Source organism: Acipenser ruthenus, chromosome 13, assembly GCF_902713425.1.
Source record: "Acipenser ruthenus chromosome 13, fAciRut3.2 maternal haplotype, whole genome shotgun sequence".
In the NCBI taxonomy this organism is placed as follows: domain Eukaryota; kingdom Metazoa; phylum Chordata; class Actinopteri; order Acipenseriformes; family Acipenseridae; genus Acipenser; species Acipenser ruthenus.
The window spans coordinates 1,969,334-1,984,326 of record NC_081201.1 but is presented as its reverse complement, the minus strand read 5'-3'; the positions used below and the strand labels follow the sequence as shown (position 1 = coordinate 1,984,326).

At 39.8% G+C, this 14,993-nt stretch overlaps 1 protein-coding gene across 1 annotated transcript in view; it reads right to left on the bottom strand.

Moving 5' to 3' along the window:
- Positions 1-4,498, bottom strand: part of LOC117417942 (BAI1-associated protein 3) — a 40,167-nt gene extending 35,669 nt beyond the window's left edge. The window contains exon 1 of the mRNA XM_034030366.3: positions 4,301-4,498. The gene's annotated coding sequence lies outside the window, so the exon portion shown is untranslated. The remainder of the gene's footprint in view (positions 1-4,300) is intronic.
- Positions 4,499-14,993: the final 10,495 nt, after the last annotated feature.

The window sequence follows — 14,993 nt, the reverse complement described above, 5'->3', positions numbered from 1 at the left end:
CGCATGTGAACGGTGTTTTTAGAGTCCCAGTGAATAACAAGCACATCAAAACCATGCACACCCCCACCACTGCTGTCAGAACACAATTAGAACTCGTGTCAGTATCATGAAACATGACATCACGTGACTTACACCCACGGTACGCACATGTACAAATGGACTGTATAAATATCTTATACTCATACTTCATGTGAGTCATACTTCATATGCGTCATACTTCAAGGATTTGGAAACCGTCAATAACTTGTGCTAAGGAATGTCCTCACCAAGTTTCATCACAATTCGACAGGCGGTGAGGCACATGTAAAAATGTAAGGGTGAAATACTGCACCCAGAGAGATGCATCCTCCCGTGGGGTAATAATAGCCTGACTCAAAGGAGACACAGCAAGTGGAAATCAGCACAAAGGGCTTTGGAAAGTTTGCAAGAAAATTAAATAAATGAAAAGATCTACAGGATGGTTATAAAATCACTTGGACACGTTGCTCTGAGGCTACAGACAGAGAGGTGAATCGCTGTGTAGGTAAGGTAATAAAGACTGTGAGAAGCTTTCCTCTGTAACTCTTGGTGGTAATCCTTGGTGGTGCCTCTCGCACAGTAAAAGATGGAACATGCTGTTAGTTGCCAGTTTAAGTACTCTTCCACTGCACAGCTCACTGGCAGACATACACCAAGAATCTCATCCAACACAATACAAACTGCTGCTAAACGTGAGGCATGAGCACCAGGCAGATGAGCCACTTCATGAGAAGCCAGAACGAATCAACTGAGAGGACATTTCAGTGTCCCTAAACCATAGGTCTAATATTATTGCCATCAGGACAAGAGACACTTATTGTTCATGTTATTTTTGCCACAGGTCCCCCAACAGCCTCCTGCTGAAATGGCTTCCCAGAGGACCATTCTGAGGAAATACTCACCTGCTGTGCTGGGTTCAAACAGCACTAGCTGCTGGGAAATCAAAGTGAGGGAGGAACAAGTTAGGGACAGATAAAAAGGAAAAGGAAACGTGCCGCAGCTGATTAGATTAAAGAACGGCGCATAGCTAAAAAATAAAATAAAATAAAAGCTAAGCAAAACAAAGGCAACTGCACCTGGTGCTGTCGATGAGAGCTTGCATTCTGAATCAAATGTATGCTCGAAATCAAACACTCTCTGTTAAATGCAGAGTTTTGTGTGGATACACTGTAGAATAATCAGACCAGAGATGTTGCTGAAAGTGTGGCTGAAAAGATTTCCATGATATATAGAAGTTGCATCTCCCTGTTTTAGACCAGTTTGAAGACAGCGTATTTCACAGACTTTGCTAGCAGGCTCTCGGTGGGCAGGTGCTGCTGTATTCAAGACTGCACTAATTACTGGTGCGTTCCCCCAACACAACTTCAGGAAATATCCCAGCACACCTTGCAGGCTGTCCTGGTGGTCCACAGTTGTCCAACACCCAATTGCCAGTTTCAAGTTCTTTATATTCTAGAATGGACTAGATTGGAGATGACTCGGCTCCATCACACATCCCTGCTTTATAACGAGCTGCTTCGTAAAACTGAATCTCGGAACAGCAAACAGGTCAGAGGCAGAAGCCAGGGCTGCAGCGGACTGTTTAAAATTCTCAGCATATCAAAAGAGGATGCGAGTAATCTTAAAGAGGTGACATCAATTGGCATGAATAATACTGGAGCTGTAACCTGTAATACTGGAGCTGTAACCTGCAGTCCACTGTGACTTCAGAAGGCAGCTTTGTGCTGGAAGTATACAATACTTCCAATCCAGACATGCACAGTCTACTAAATAAAAAAATTAAAAAACGATATATTGATAGGTGCCTATGGGAATGATTTGATCAACCTACTGTATACCCAACTAGATTGTTAGAGAACATTTTCAGGGATGGAAATAAGTCTCCCATTGCATAGCAGTGTCACCCATTCCAGGCTTTAATACGAGCTTGATTAGCTACAGTGCATAAGTAACAAGCTCAGGGGTGTGTTATTAAAGTCATAGGAAAACCAGGAATTAATCAAACTGCTATGCAATGGGAGCCCTATTTCCACCCCTGACTTTACAGCACTGGGGCCCTGGATTTCATTAACATGCTAGCTATCCACGGCTATGTGGTGGGCACCACTAGAAATACAGGGATTATGCAACCAAGGCGGGTGCATGTTGATCAAATCTGACTAGATCACAAGTGAAATGAGTTTGGTGGTCTCAGCTACTTCTTCAATATAGAGGCATGGCCTGCTAAGAGGGGTGCATTGGGCTGAACTGATCTCCCTCATGGTCCTGCCCTGCCTCTGCAGGTGAATTTAAGAACTTCTCAGGGCAGCAGTGTGGAATAGTGGTTAGGGCTCTGGACTCTTGACCGGAGGGTTGTGGGTTCAATCCCTGGCGGGGACACTGCTGTTGTACCCCTGAGCAAGGTACTTTACCTAGATTGCTCCAATAAAAACCCAACTGTATAAATGGGTAACTGTATGTAAAAACAATGTGATATCTTGTAACAATTATAATAATAAATAAATAATAATAATAAATAGGCAGAAAAGAGCCTTGTTTTGTAATCAGCGCGCCTCACTGCGCATGCGAATTCGTGTGCGCATGCCTAGTTTATGTTGAATGCCATCTTTGAATCTCGACTGCAAAAAACGGTCTCGTTTCATGGTTTAGCCTGGGGATTGTAAATGACGTAGAAGTCGATAAAAGAACGACTTTCTATGGAAGATGTGTTCTTTTATTTATCGGACCGAAAATACCCAAATGGTTATGCTAGTAGACCTCTTCAAATAAGTTTAAGGAGATACACAGCCAAGTTCATATTGGAAGGTTAGTAGGATGGGCAAACACAGCGTAATCGGGTTCATCCCCCAACTCCCCAAGCAGAAAAGTGTGTGCGTATAGTGAATGCAGCAGTTTTTAAATCGTTGGAAGATTATCCCAGTAATTATCAGTCGCAAAACATATGCATATATTAATATTACTTTTTGTCTGCCCTAAAATATTTAAGTACGTTTTGGTGGTTGTGATTACAGTCTCTACAAATACGTCTATGCTATGATAATGAGTGTTTGATGCGCAAGACCATCCCCTCGGGACAAGCGTCCCGCTGAACAGTTTATAAATGTTGGCAAGTATGAATAAATAAGGTTATAAGACAAACTGTACAATGTGACTTTCGTTGTAATGTAATTTGCAATGGGGCACAATTCTGTTCGAGACCGTATTTGGCACCTTAGTTGCCAAATACTGTCAGGGACCCTATTTCGCATAACACCTGTGAATGCCAATTCCAACACCTTTCACCAGCTCCGAAAATAATATTTGAAACTTAAAGATCAGTAGACGTTTCCACCAACACTGCGCACTCGCTTTTACCGAGTACCCCCTCCTCTGCAGCAAACAGGATCCGTTCTCAGTAACCAGCGAGTGGTCGGTCATGGTCAATGAAGTACGGTATTCTAAATGCAGGCTGACCCCACGCCCCAGACTCCGGGGGAAAAAAAGACATTTCAAGTGGGTCATTTCTATCTCTCACCCCCCCCCCCCCAGGTTTGTTTTTTTCAATTTTAGCTAACACAGACAGTTTCTGAAAACAACTTCAATCTGAATAAATTGGAGTCATACACCCCATAACACGGTTCTGTGTATGCGAGCAGGGAACGTAACAGGCAATACCTGATTTAGTTATGGTCAAACCTGCAAACTTACCCTAATATGGTGCAAGTCATTTTATTGTCCATGGAGAATAAACAAAGCTGCACGTCATGTATTATAACTATGCTGCTATTACAGATGCATTACGTCGCCAACATCCACCTACAGCAATGTGCAACAGCCAGCAAACAATTGAAATGTGTGTTACTTAAAAACCATGCACATTTATTAAAACGCATTCCTTCATATAATGCAATTACTAAAGCAGCCACTGGTTTTGCACAAAGCACATAACACTGGTGCATTCAACAGGCGTTTTTATTTAAACAATTCCCATGTCAAACTATGCAGCCGACATTGCAAAGATATATCCCCAGGTATTTCTATTCGGTTTTTTTTTTTGTTATCTACCCCTACCACACAGTCATTAACTCTCATCACGCATCACGCTTAGCTTTTGGCTAATGCTTTAGTATTGCAATCAACAGTTTATTAAAAAACAAACAAAAAATAACGTTTCCAACAAACATATAATATGCTTTTAGCAAGATATTAACTTTTTTTTTTTTTTTTAAATAACTAAACTTGTTCAATCACAGCTTGTAGGCATCTCATTTTGTACAGTAATTAAGTAAAACAGAAGCCCCACCTGTTAAGCGTGTACTTCAGTTATTTCTCAGACACCTTCCAAAAATATTACTAAGCCAAGGAGATGCGGGCGCTGAATGACGTGAATGTCTTCTTGTCGTTGCCAAAGTGATGCGAGTAGAGTCCTTCTGGACCATTCGAGACTTCGCAGCAACAGCGCGCAACTGTTTTATTTTCTCATCGATTGATTCACGGTTTTCTTTTTTTTTTCACGTGTTTGCCCTCGGCTTGTTCCTTATATGGTCACAGGAAGTTCGGGGCGCTCCTTTTCCCGAAGGTGAGTTGGGCAAAAAAAGACACATCGACATACCTGAAGCATCAATGTTTTTGTACCTTTAGCACAGAGATAAACAAGCCGAGAAACATACTTTACAACACAATGTTTACAAATTCATGCATATTTGTGTACTCATTAAACCATTTTGTTTGTATATAAAAAAAACATTACTATTACAGTCAGTTTGGCATTGCAATAATATATGTGTGTGTGTGTGTAGATATTTTAAAAAGTTAATAATATATGTGTGTGTGTGTGTGTGTGTGTGTGTGTGTAGATATTGCCCTGCAAAACCTTAAATTTACATACATTTCAGAGATGAAAATTGTAGTTTTTTTTTTCTACAATGACACTACCAATACGTTTTCTTAGTTTCAATTTTCCAATTAAACATTTAATTTTTAGTCCGTTTTAAAAGTGTTGTTGTTAAAGTCAGGTATATGTCCGTTCTTGTTAGCACCCTCGTTTTGATGACGCTAAATTGAATTTGTTCTGCCGTCACTGGATGGCTGGAGTAGTCCCATATCTGACTTTTTAATAAGTGTAAGGTCTAGGGCAATGCTTTTCCACTTGCCCAGTCCAATGGGGTACATTATATGGAAGAGACACTCTCGCATCAGTGTGTATAAGCCAGCAATGCTGTATATAACACTTTATTAGGAATGATTAGGAGACAAAGTTACAGTTGTATGGGTTGTAAAATCTTCATTTTGCAATATGTAACCTTGCTCTCCCTTTCCCTGTGTTTATTTTCGATGCTTTACCACACCTCGCTGGTCTTTACCATGCTTTCACTGTGCTTTATTACGTTTTGCTATGCTTTTACTATGTAAACCTTTCTAATGGTGCGAGCGCAGGGACAGAGAGCTCTTTTTAATGCTGGGAATGTTGCAGGATGGCTTTTGTACATAATCAAGTGGAAGAGATTGTGTTTAAATGTGTAATGCTTTTTCAATGGGATTATCCTGTCTGACAGTAACAATGGAGACCTGGCAGGTCTTACTGTGTCAGAATTCCCTTCACTTATAATTAGATGGAAATCTCTTTCCTACTTCACTCTCCCCCTCTGGCTGCCATTGTCACTGAAGGCAATGTGCACCCCCTGTCCTTAGGAACCAAACATGTTATGTGTGATAATGAATAACCAGTACAAGTTTAAATGCACAAATGCAGTCAGGGAATCTATAATGAGAAACAGCCACATAGCCAAGTACATATGGTTAAAGTGAAGTGTTTAAACTGCCTAATATTTCTAACCTGTGGCTACACTTATTTGCCAACAGCTCAAGATGTGTACCGCTGGCATATTGCATGTGGAGAACACCTCCCCAGGTGAGTGTCTGCCTGTCTGCCTGGCTACCTACCCAACTAACCCTTAATACTGACCCAGCCCCCATAAGTGCAGACCATATATTACCCATATAAATGTTTGCCATGCTACATTTACACAGTAATTGAGCTGTTTTTCCATGCTTTTCCCATGATTATACTGTGCATTTACAATAGTTTCCCATGGTTTGCCATGTTTTAAAAAAAAGAAAATATGCTTCACCATACCTCACAGGGCTTTCCCATGCTTACCTGTGCTTAACATGCTTTCACTGTGCTTTAGTATACTTTTATCAGGGTAGCCCCAACCTTTCCATTTGAAATTCCCATTCTCAGTTCTTGAGCCCACTTGATGTTCTCTCAGTAGTTTATTATATAGAATTCTTCAATCTGCTTCAGCCAAGGCTTACCAGGAAATTAAACTCCTCTTTCATTTTTCAGTGCTGGCTTCCATTAAAATCATATAAATCACACTTGCAAATTAATTCTCTAGTGCAAGACATAAAAAAAAAAAAACGTATACGAGTTCATGGGAATGCATGAGGCTAGAGGGCAGATGCGTTCACGTGCTACCTACCTTATAAGAAATCTAGATGTTATAGGATCTGTCCTAATCCTGTACAGGGCTATTTGATGCCCTTTTCATAATATGATAATGTATTCCGAAATGTGAAACGGTCACCAATTCCAAGTTACATTCCTATCATCCTTTATTTATTTATTTATTGCATTTATATAGCGCTTTTTATACAAAAGTATCGCAAAGCACTGTACAGCACACAGCAGAAAAAAAGAACAAACCACAATACATTTGTATAACATGTCACACATACAACTGCCACAATCAGACCATGAGACGGACGGACACGAACAGCGCATAAGGGTCCCTATATTTGAAATGGGGACCCGAAAAACACACACTGTTGTACCTGGGGGTGCGCATTTTTTATTACATTAATACCTTCTGGCTAGGAAATAACATCGAACACTAAACCAATAACTATTGCAGTGCTGTCAAGAATTTGGATGAACTGTAATTATGATGTCATTATTTTTCAGGCATTTCACACATTTAACTGATTTCCCAGAAAGCCCTGTTTAGCAGAAGCTTGATAGGACATATAAACACCGTAAAACATTTAAATGCCAAACAAATAAATGCACAATATAGTCTAAGCTGACACGGATATTTTAAAGTGTTCCAGCCTCCCACTCTTATGAAAAAGTTAAAAAAAATCCCATTGGAATCCCATTAGAAACCCTGGCAGATCTAGCACACTTTTATTTTTTTACAAATATGGCACAATGCACTGGTCCGATACAGTAGCACCAACATAGATAACAGAATGGATAAGCAGTGTGTCAGTGTGTACTGGCTAATACATCAAGGGCGTTGATTTTCCAAGTTATCGTTCCTATTTTCAGTGACTTTATTTCTTGTTTGAGCAGCCTTCTTTGGTATACAGTATATCTTTTGACGAAGGTATGTTCTTTTTAAGCTGAAAAGTTTTTAAAACAGAAAAGCTGCTTTAGAATCAGTGTAATTAAGCACAGGTTTATAGGCTCGTTCTCCAGATTGGCTTGCACAGCGTATTAACTTTGTTTTGTGCGCTTCCTGTAATTTCTTTCAGTGCCGTCGCTCTCATGCACATAGAGACAAACAGATACAACAGCATTGCTAATTCTCCACCATTTGGTGCTATAAATACACAGAGACACAGTAATTACATGGCTATCAGGGTGAAATGTTTCTTCTGCTCTCTGTCATTATCCTGCAGCACACATTTAAATAAAAGGAGCCAGATGACATTTTAGCAGAAAGTAGGTACAGTAATACACTCTGGAAAGGGCAGCACTTTACAGACAACAGTCTGTGAAATGCAGGGTTCTGGTCATTACAAGTACTATTATCAGCTAAAGTCGCTTTGTATCATCTATGCAGCCTCTTTACTATGAACATTAGTAAATTACTGGAAAAAAACAGGTTTTAGAGGGTAGGCTGTTCATACTCTATTTGTTCTTGGTGATTTTTAATATGAAATAATTTGGCTGGTGCAAAGTTGCATTGCATCTTGCATTAAGTATAAATATTTGGTTGCTATTGCACGCAGTTGAAACTGCTTGTATAAAATCCACTACTTTGGTAATGAAACCTGGTTGCAATGGAAACCAAGCCCTGGTTTGGTGCACAAGTGGGACTGAGTGTGTTTTGCAATCTACTGCACCCCTATTCGTATGCATTTAAAACTTTGAAGTGGATAAAGTGGGATTCATTATAATAGACCAGTACTGAGAGAATATGCTTGCATTTCAATACAAAGTCCTTGAATCAAAGCTTTGCACATTTTTCTGAATTCTAAATCTGCTCTAGAACAAAAAAAAATACAAAAAAATCAATGCAGCTGCAAAGCTCTTCACATTGTTTTTCTGAAGTGCTTTGGTAGAACTAATTTCGTTTTGTTGAGAAACATATTTGAATAAGGTCTTGCATTTATGAAATATTGATAATGTCAAGATATCTGACAAAGACCAAGTCCAGCCTGGTACAGGTTCAAACACTCAAGGGGCATATATTAAAAAACTCTGTGCTCAAATCAAGGTGAAGGTTTTGATAAATACAAGTCTGAAATATACCCCCCCCCCCCCTTCTCTAAAGGGACAGTTTTAAATGTCATCTGTAAAGAAGAATAACTAAATAAGTCAGCATGGGAATGTGGGGTCAAAACAAATCCCCACAGTAAATTCGATCAAATGTACGCCCTGCAGAATATTAATAATTGTAAACGTTGCTATAACAGGTTATAAGATGCCCTATAATGCCTTATTTATAAAGTTGATATAATCTAGTACCTGTAAAGTGAAAATGGAGTATCTGTAAAAGCAGGGGGGGTGAGGGGGGGTCCTAACAACACCACTGATCCACTGATGTGACGTCCTCACTGAGACATGTGGAAATCACCTGCCCAGCTCCTAACAGTGTCTCTCGCATCAGCCTCTGGAAGTGAAGTCAGTAATCCCCAGGCCTTAATCACTCCGTTTATTTCACTTCCAGTCACGCTGTCTTGGCAGGCTTCCCTCGCCATGCTCTTGGATTTCCTTTTGTTTCTTCTATTTTAATCTCAACGCTCACAGACAGAGAACCAGGAGCCCGAAATGTGAGTTCTGGTCAAACAGTTGGCAGCTGTTCCCCTGGGCTCCGACACGACTGGGTGGTGATTCCAGTTAATTAACAGGAAACTCCGGAATGTTGTGTAGCGCTGGAGAACTCCGTCCAGACAGCGAGATATGTCTTGGAATTTAATAATTATTATTACTTTTTTCAGCTCTCAAAAGTTGAATCTGTTTAATTAGCTATGCCCCATTCAATTACGTAGCGGTAATATGACTGGCATTTAATCTAACCAATGAAAACGCGGAAAAATTGGAAACGGTTCTTTATTGGCTGATCTCTTCAGGCCAGCGAAAATGATGTGGGAGGGAGGAGGGAGCATGGAGCATGACAGAGGGAGGAGAGAGGAGGGAGGAGGGGGTTTCAGAGGAGGAAGGAAGGGGTTTCAGATGAGGGAGGAGAGAGGAGGGAGGAGGGGGTTTCAGAGGAGGGAGGAGGGGGTTTCAGAGGAGGGAGGAGAGAGGAGGGAGGAGGGGTTTCAGAGGAGGGAGGAGAGAGGAGGGAGGAGGGGGTTTCAGAGGAGGGAGGAGAGAGGAGGGAGGAGGGGGTTTCAGAGGTGGGAGGAGGGGGTTTCAGAGGAGGGAGGAGGGGGTTTCAGAGGAGAGAGGAGGGGGTTTCAGAGGAGAGAGGAGGGGGTTTCAGAGGAGGGAGGAGAGAGGAGGGGGTTTCAGAGGTGGGAGGAGGGGGTTTCAGAGGAGGGAGGAGGGGGTTTCAGAGGAGAGAGGAGGGGGTTTCAGAGGAGGGAGGGTGGGGGTTTCAGAACCTAAAAGAACATGCAACGTCTATGATATTCATCATCTTACCAGAAATCATTAGCTACCTTTGTGTGTGTGACTTTTGATAGGCACCTGCTTATTATTATTATTATTATTATTATTATTATTATTATTATTATAAAAAATAAGCCTGGGACATCTCTCAAGTTTTCAATTCCATTCTAAAATGATTTTTGATGTTGTGAATAATACTATTCCCATACAGTAATCTGGTGTGCAATTATTGTGCAGTAATTATATCTTGGTTACAAGGTGTATCTTGTAATCTACAGTACTGGCACAAAAAAAACCCGTTGCTTGATGTCTTTGAATGTACTGCCTTTTTTTTGGTTCACATGTTCAAAATCAATCAATACCAGACCGCTGTTTTAGACCCTAGGCTTTGGGTCGGTGGGGATCATCAAATGCAAACCTGATTAGAGATATTGGCGGTGGTGAGTCACTTTCCAAATATATTCCTGGAATCTCCAGAGTAAACTCCAGCTGTGGCACTCGATATGTGCGTCTGGAACAAGCACGTTGCAGGGATGGTACACATTTGTTTTGTCTCCTCCCTTGGGAATTAGCCCAGCGAGTAAACTTCCAGTATTTTTACTAATACTCTACTGGGTGCATGACTGTACTAATTAATTAACATCTGCTTAAAGGGGGAAACAGTTAAGGGTTTATATATATATAATTACTTCTATAAACAAAATAGCATGTTCACAAGTCTGTAAAACTGTGTCGGCAATCTTCACAAGAAGGGAAAGACAGTTTTTCCTGCCGCAATACTATACAGTAAGTTCACTTCCTGTGTTACAGGCAATAGGCCCCCACCTGAGCCTTACACTGGCTTTCTATGGTGTCCAGGAGGTCAGGTGGGACCCTAATTCCTCCAACACAGCCAGAAAATTTAAACAACGTAGTAGAAGGATTAACAGGCTTCATCAGTGAAAAAAAGTGAAGAAAAAAAAAATGGACAACAAAACACTAAGGGACTTGAGACAATGTTGTCATGCAAATGAGAAGGAATAGGTTTTTAAAGTCTTCCTAATGGCCAATTACTGCAACAGGTGAAATGGTTTATGATAAACACCAGGCTCAATTATACAGAGTTATACTGAGACCCGAGGGAGCAGGCTTGGTGTTTCCTTAATGATGAGCTTTTGTCACACTTTATTGTGAGCTGCTGTGCTGGAAAACCACGGAAGTTCCTCTGTTCCTCGGTAATGGTGTTTGTTTTCATTGTCTGTCAGTATCCCTGTCATCTTTTTCAAAAGCCTCTATGCTCCCTCACCATCTGCCCTTCTTTCAGCTGTGCTCCACTTTAAAACCCCCCCTTTTTTTTTTACATGGAAATATCCTGTCGAGTTTTGCATCTCATATACAGAACAGTCCCAGGAGGGCCACACCATCATCAGCAGATGTTTATCTAACATAGAATGAAAGGAATTTGTTAAAAGCGACTAGAAACTGCAAAACAAGACATATTTGGGGCTGCTGCTGTGTTTTTTGGGTGCAGTTGGCTGTATGGGCATTTTTGGCATGGCTACACTGAGAACGACGCATGGTTTTTGCAATGTAAATTGGCTTATCGGATTATTGCCCTGTGCTTTCACACCACTGTCGCCCTCACCACAGTCTAACTGATCGATGTGTGACTGTGGAAGTCAGCTGACTTATTCAAGTGCATCATGTAATATAGGTCTCTTAATTTTATAATGCATGTGTTTTCTAATAGCAATAGGATGCCCATAAGAGGGATTCAGCTGCTCGACTGCATAAAACAGTCCTTAGCAGGAGATAAAGTCCTTTTCTTCTGGTCCTACAAATATTTACCAGCAGTAATACATTTTGTTATTACAAATAGCATGCATATTAGAATGCATTAGATATTAATGCATGGCCAGAACATTGACATTAGCAACATTTATATTAGTCCAATAGCAATATCTGTGTATCTACTATGTAGTTAATCCCACTTAAAATGGAGTGTTACAACTAAACTACCTGTCAACAGTCATCTTAACTTCTTTTAAGATAGAGTAGAATATCCACTGCACCCCTATCTACCCACTAATTACCATGATGAGACCTTTTGTTTAATATTTTTGACATTCATTTGTTTGCAGATGTGTAACATGTAATATAATGGACCTCCAATTTGATGGGTAACAGGCGTAAAATTATTATTTTACAGTGCGTGCTTGAATCACCCAGCGGCTACACCTGTTTAATATGCAGTTCGAGCATCTCATTAGATGTTCAAAAACTGTATTAAGCCTGCCATTGTACTGGGTGTCAAACTGACACTAATGCATTAACCTTTCTATTAATAGAACCCCAACAGGATAATTGGATTAAAAGTACAAAAATAAAATCAAGCGACTTCACACTGATTAGGTGCGGTTAATTGGAGCCAGCAGACGGAGGCAGGTTTGTTTTTCAAACGAAGCCAGCAGTAGAATTACATGCTGCCCTGAGGTTTCATGTCCTCTACTGTAACTGCTTGAAAGAGATTAATAGGTATTAAATGAAACTTTCACATGTCAAGTTGTCAGAGCCTTCTCAGTATCAGTATTTATAGAACCTAGACACAGCCTGGACCTGTCAGCTTCAATTACAGTAACAATGTCAGGAAATTCAAATGGGTTTTTCTTGTTTGCTTTATATATATATATATATATATATATATATATATATATATATATATATATATATAAAGTGTGATTTATCAAGTACCGGCACTAAAGAAAATAAATCGATATTCATGAACACAGTACAAGTTTCTTAGTATAGGGAGTAAAAAAATAAATAACATATGCTTAATTGTTTCAAAACCTGAGTGTTTTCATGTTCTTATACAGAGTCTTGTTTTTATATAATTGGGTTACAGTGCTGTGCAAATTATAAACAAATCACTCCATTCTGAAAAAAAACAAAAAAAAAACCACGAATATAACAATCTGGTATGCAACTCAGCACCTCATCACTCCTCTTTAGAAAAGCTGATCAGAAACAACGTTTTTTATATCAATACATCATTTTAGCTATTAGGGTGTTATAACCTATACATCAATACAAAAACTGTGCAGTGTTTTTTGAAGGACCCAGTCCCTCATTATACCACCCGTTAAGAGGTTAGCCTCTGTTACAATGAAAACCGCTTAATAGAATCGACGGCATATTGTAACCAAAAATGGCGTTCCCTAAACTATTAACCGATGATCACAACGAACAAACATTATCCCATGAAGAGGTTTCAGACAAATGACAGCTGATTTTAAAAGAATGAAACAAACGCGAATCTCTCCCTAATCACAAACCTCCCATGGCGCTCGTTGAAAAAACAGGATATAAAACTGTAAGCTTCCAAAAGTGGGTGCAAGTACTAATAACACGATTTGCATAGTAAACCACGCTGATTTGCATTCTGCGTTAACTGTGTTTAACCCTCCTGTTCGAGGAGCCGATAGCTCGATATACGTGTGGCGTTCCTGTCATCCGAGCGTTCACCCAGAGAGCCGCGCTGATTAATCTCAAAGGTGCTTTAATGGATCACATCGCTTTCTATCTGCTTATTAATTGCATATAATTGAGGGTAAAAGCATTGGATACACTTACTGGGTCAAGAGTACAAAACGCGGGACAGAGAGTGATCTTTATAATGTGGCCTTTTTTTTTAAAGTACAGAACCGGTTAAGAGCGGGTGGAGGTTCTATTTTAATATATAATAATAATAATAATAATAATAATAATAATAATAATAATAATAATAAATAAACCAGAGAAACGTGCAGCCATTATTTAATTAAGCTGAAAGCAATTGAGATTTTAAGAAATATTGACTGGGCTCAAACTGCTGGTTTTATGTTTGTGCCCACAATGGGTTAAGCTCCCAGGAAACCGTATATACTGAAATTCAGGTTTCAAGTCAGTGCCGCGCTTCTTAGCTTTTACAATCAAGCTTCAACATGATTAAACCGAATTGCTGTGGTTCGCTTTTATTTGTTGTTAATAAAAGATAACCATTGTGGCTAATTGCTTTTAATAATGGAAAAGAAAATGTCAGGTCGATCTCTGTATCCTTCTTCCCACTGCTGGGCTAAACAATTAACCTGTGCATCATTCACAGAGACCACGTGTGCGCTATACGAAACATAATTAAGGAATTGCGGGTTAGGCGAGCATTCTTTTTAAACGCGTCTTAGATGTTCCTTTTGAGGCTGGCATTGAATGTGCGCTTGAGCTCTGATGAAATCACGGCCAGTAACGTATACAGTGGCTTTATGTGTTTGTCAAAGAACAGGAAATATGTATAAAATGCAAGTTCCTTAGATACTCGTTTCTTTTGCAGATTACATGTATTTGTAAAGAGTATAGCAGACAACAATCCTGGACACAGGTTAGCATTTTAACAGGAAATTAAAAACAAACAAAACTAAACAAAAAAAAAACCGTTGAAAGACAAAACAGCACCAGAAACAAAGACCATACACAAAGATACTTCTCCCCACATACATCCCTGTTAAATGTACTTAGGTGATATTAGTAAACACTGTTATCATGTCAAATACCATCATAAAAAGGATATTTTGGTTCACTGGAGAAATATTATAGCATGGTGCTTAATGACCTCTCCAGTGAGCCATCACTGTGGCTTCTGTATAATTAAACTGCCACTGTGCCTGAGCAGACAACCCTAATGAGGCTTGTTATTATACGGCTCACTATATGATGTCCAGTCAATACTAATCTCACAATGATGTTTATTTTTAGCTAAGAAGTCAATAGCAACATCTACCTTGAAATAACGGGTCCCACCCACCTCCCTGCTTAAAGTCCTACAACGAATATACTAATTCAGAAAGTGGTGAATAATGAATGCTGGAAATGGAATAAAAGTGGGATATAATTTTGCTGCACTCCACAATTCCATTCATGTTCAAAATAAATCTTGACAATGCGTTTGCTGGGCATTTGATGTTGTTGGCAGTAGAAATAGATCAAGGTGATCTGGTTACACCAGCACGGTAGTTTTAATTCATGAAACACCAACAAACACGTTATTAAATGTGTTGACAGGGACTGCAATAAAATTGTAAAGACACATCTCTAGCGGAAACTATCATGTCATTAAGGCCTCCCTTTGTAATGCCAG